At 36.5% G+C, this 4309-nt stretch overlaps 1 long non-coding RNA gene across 1 annotated transcript; it reads left to right on the top strand.

Moving 5' to 3' along the window:
- The first annotated feature begins 1079 nt into the window (after positions 1 to 1079).
- Positions 1080 to 2940, top strand: LOC120965823 (uncharacterized). The gene is made up of 3 exons (XR_005758830.3): positions 1080 to 1175; positions 2107 to 2234; positions 2700 to 2940. It is a non-coding gene; the product is annotated as an uncharacterized lncRNA (long non-coding RNA).
- Positions 2941 to 4309: the final 1369 nt, after the last annotated feature.

The raw sequence follows: 4309 nt of genomic DNA, 5'->3' as shown, positions 1-4309 counted from the left end.
TTTATCACAATTTAGATAATTGATCTGATGTTGCTCATCTTTCAGTAGACGTATTTTAAAATTTATGTTTAGTACTAGAATTCTGTTTTCAATTCAGTTTCACATCATCGTGTCACTAAAAGTTTCAACATGGTATGCTTGTTCGTTTAGACTAGACAACTTTATGAAAATGCAGCATCGGCATCAGTATGCTGCCATTGATCGTATTGCCAAGCTTTGTGGTACATCATCTGACACAACATCATATAGTCAATATGATGCCCTATGCACACTGCCCATTAACTGAATTAATAGAATGTTCATTGTTTTCTTCCATGTGTATCCCTTGGGGTGTTGTTCTTATGAACACTTATTTGCAGGTTTATGGATTCCTTCTAGAGTTTGAGAAATTTTAATGAGAATTTGTTTGACAGAAACGGGAGGAGGGGCCATTAGGACAATTTTTACGTAGAAGAGATCTCGGGCAGACTGGAACCTATGGACCAAAACTGGGGCAAGAGTTCAATAGCTTTGTTGTTGTTGTTCTGGAACTCTTTATGTCATGAAATAGCTAGGAAAATTGCATTGGTGCACTTTGTATAATTTGGGGTCCTTAGATCGAGACAATATTGTAAGAAAACGGGCCTTAAGGTTTGCATCGTTTGTATTAAGGTTGTTCCTTATTTCAAACGAACATGCTTTAGAGGTGTTTTTACAGATGTGCTCCTGCTTCTATCTACTGATCAAATGACTTTCTATTTCAATGTTTTCTACCAATATATTATTCAAGAGTAATGAGTGATAAGAATAAGATAAGCCAGTCGTGAGTGTGAAGTAGCAAGATAGTTTGTAAATTCAGAATCTTCATTGCAAGTACACGAACTGATGTTTTTTGCCCACGCATTGCTCAATGATAATTTATACCATGTCTTTAATTTACTAGATGAACTGCACACCAGAACGCAGCACTAATGGAAAGATTCAGCATCTTGGTCGGCTGCTCGCGGCTTGTGGCTTGTGGTTGCGGCAGTGGCAGAGCAGTGTCCGAGAGCGCGGCGCAAGCAGTGGCCCCTGCTATGTGGGCTGATGGGAGCACACCGTCCAAGCAGCACTTCCAAGTATGACAATGTCCGCTCTACACCAAGGTACGTGGGCACTCGTGCAAAGATCTAACATCTTCACCGACTAGGACTAAGGTATGTGTTTTCTTCTGCCCGTGTGATGTGGTGATAATTTGTTATGCATATGTTTGTAGATGGTAGTCAGTATTTGGGAGATATGAGGTAGTTTGCTAGGTAAGAAATAGAACAAGAACAAGAAGGAGCTTTAGTTGGGCCATGTCATTGTGAACTTGCAGCACAGAATTTTATAGGAGGTGGTTGTCGTAAAACTAGGTGCTTAAGATCTACGGAACTATAACATTTTTTTAGTCTGAGTAAAACAAATTTACTTTCTGGTTCTAACTATGTTAATAATTTCTTGTGTGAATAGATGGGCCAAGCCGAGCAGGCCATCACCAACCTATTCGTGCTTTGGTTTATTTTATTTGAGTATTTGTGTTCTTAATCTTTGTTTTCACTGGTGCGTGCTCTGTCCTCTCAGGCTAGATTTGAATTTGTTGTCATAGAAAAAAAATATCGCCTTTAATAGTAGAGGTGATCTAGTTATGTATGCAAGACTATGCAAGAACCTCGATGAGGATTGTTTTTTCTGAATCACTTATCCCTGAGCAGCATCTGCATCCTTCTGCCTTAGCCTGATCAATTCTTCCCACTATACGGTTTTGTTTTTTAATTGCCAACATATTCGAATGGAGGTGTCTCCTTGTCAAGCATGCATCCGTTGAAATTTGGTGTTAACCAATTTTTCGAGGATTGCATCAATGTTTCTTCCTACGATGTTTATCTTTTCGGTCTTTTAGCTAATGACAATGCGTGACAGTGCCCAGTTGTGTATATTCTTGGACCTTTTACATTCAATATTAACAATTCAAAAGTTAACATGGATCTAGCCATCTAGGTGAACTTCCATTTAATGCTATCAATTTTCTAGCAAACTTGAAAGCTTTTGATACTTTGGCTTGTACTTGATATCTTCGAGAGACTCACATATATTAGTGTTGTGCAGTTTAGCTCTCCATATGGTGCCCATTTTTTTACGGGTAAGGCAAGAGCTCTGCCAATTCATTAAAGTTGAGGGGAAACTGTAAAGAAGGCATAAAAAGAAGAAGGAAAAGCGCCACAAAATAAATGGAGGTATGGTTGTTTTTGCCAAAAAAAACCCGTAGTTTTTGCTAGAGAAAAGAAATTGATGTGCATGCACTGATTATATTTGCTTCATGGCGCAATATGTTTATGCTACTGTTAAAATTGTGTTTTTTATTGTTTATTTTGTGTTATAAAACACATTTTAAAAAGTATTTGGCTGTTGGTTTTCTCTGTTATCTTTATTGTAGTAATAGTTTGAACATTCAAATGAAAATCTGGGATATTACAACGATGATAATACAACTTTGGTAAAGATAGCCTCTATTGATTATAAAATGCATGATGAGTGTTTTTCCTAATAACCATGGTATGTGAGGTCGATTTTATATTCACATATATGCTGAAATGTTGACACCGAAGAACCAGCAATCGAGTTATATGAAATTTCTTGCAAGAGCTACCATTCTTTTTAGTACTGACTAATCCCATGGGTACCAATGGTGAAATATTCAGGTCTAAATACTGGATGAGATTTTCATTGCTGGCATTCTTCATGAACCTATCAAGGAGAACATTTCAATACTAATTGCTGCAAAGGTGTTCTCACCACCGGCTAGCAAGAAGAGAGTATGATTTTTCAGTGCTCACTGTTGTAAGCTTGATTCACAAGGAGCTTCCCAATGTTGTACATGTAGTCTGTGAGTAACAGAAATAAAACCTATTTCTTCATTCTTGTCTTGTACCTCCGTTTCAACTCCCCAAAACCAGTAGAGTTCAGTTACATGCTTCAATATTAGGAAGTCATCATCTTCTAAAACAAATTTTGTTACCTACTCAAACAAATTTTGTTCCCGTGTTTCTAATAAATTTTGTATAAAAACTTGTGTACAATAGAACCTGTACAACCTGCATTGGACCATGCTCATTTGCTCTGTCCATTTCTTCTAAAGAGTCCAGATTCCTACGCGTTCATAAATACGATTTAGTGTGCTCTATTACATTACCGGAATCAGATGATATATTTTCTGTGCGAATGCGTTGACACAGTTCCTTACAAAAGTTGTATCTTCCAAAAGGACAAACAACTCTATGTAATTCTATCATCCATTCTGATTTTGAGCCAAGTATACCCGTTATCTTTTTCCTTCTAGCAAGGTACCATAGACATGTTATGAAATTCTCCTTTGCCTTCCAGGTGAACCAAATAGGCATCTTTTTAACAAAGGGAGGGAATTCGTTTGTCAATAAAAATAATTTTTTTCACAGGATATGTTGTCTTATTTCTTCAAGTATAAGCAAATGAACATTGTGATGAAGTTAAAAACTTTTTATCCTTATTCCTCTTATTCATTGTGTGTTATCCTAATTTATACATGTAACAATGATGAATGATGAATGATGATGAACTTAGACTTAGTGTAAGGAGAGCCAATCTGTTTCGTTGAACAAAACAGCTCTCTATCCTTATTTCTCCTAAAAGCTTTCAGACGATACTCACACCATATGATTCCTTGGAACATAGAAGTATTTTTCACATCTATTACAATCCAAGGTTTTTTTAGTTAATATTATTCTTTATATTTGTAAGTAGTATAAAGTTGCCCCAAAATTGGTAATATGATTTTGGATGATATATTATGATGCTGACAAGGAGGTTATTGGTGCTGAATAAAATAGCAGTATGAAATAACCCTGCATATATTTGTTGGCTTTCAGTTTGAGCCTTTCAACTCAACTGAAACTTTTATTTGTATAGTCTTTTACCTTTGGTTTTGCAGGTTATCTGGAATGATGGTAGGTATTAATGAAGTAGTCCACGTTGGACTGGCTCAAAGTGGAGAAACATGATTGTATTATTAAGCATTTAAGCTTCTAGCAATTTAGAACCTCGATATCTTGGGGCTGCCTTGCATTATTTCAGAGAGCTATATTTTTTCCGGACATTTTATATTGCCACACAATGAGAGTTGAAAGTTCTGGTCTGGCATGATGTGCTGTCAGGATACGTCCCCACTTATGTTCTAGGTTTGGGGGTTTGCAGATTTGTTTAAAGGGAACACAGTACTCCATGTGTTTGTCTTTAATTAATTGATAATAACAATACACATGCTTTCGTGAGATGA

This window comes from Aegilops tauschii, chromosome 6 (genome assembly GCF_002575655.3).
Source record: "Aegilops tauschii subsp. strangulata cultivar AL8/78 chromosome 6, Aet v6.0, whole genome shotgun sequence".
Classification (NCBI taxonomy): domain Eukaryota; kingdom Viridiplantae; phylum Streptophyta; class Magnoliopsida; order Poales; family Poaceae; genus Aegilops; species Aegilops tauschii.
The sequence above is the reverse complement of the archived record's forward strand: the minus strand, read 5'-3'. Positions and strand labels throughout refer to the sequence as shown.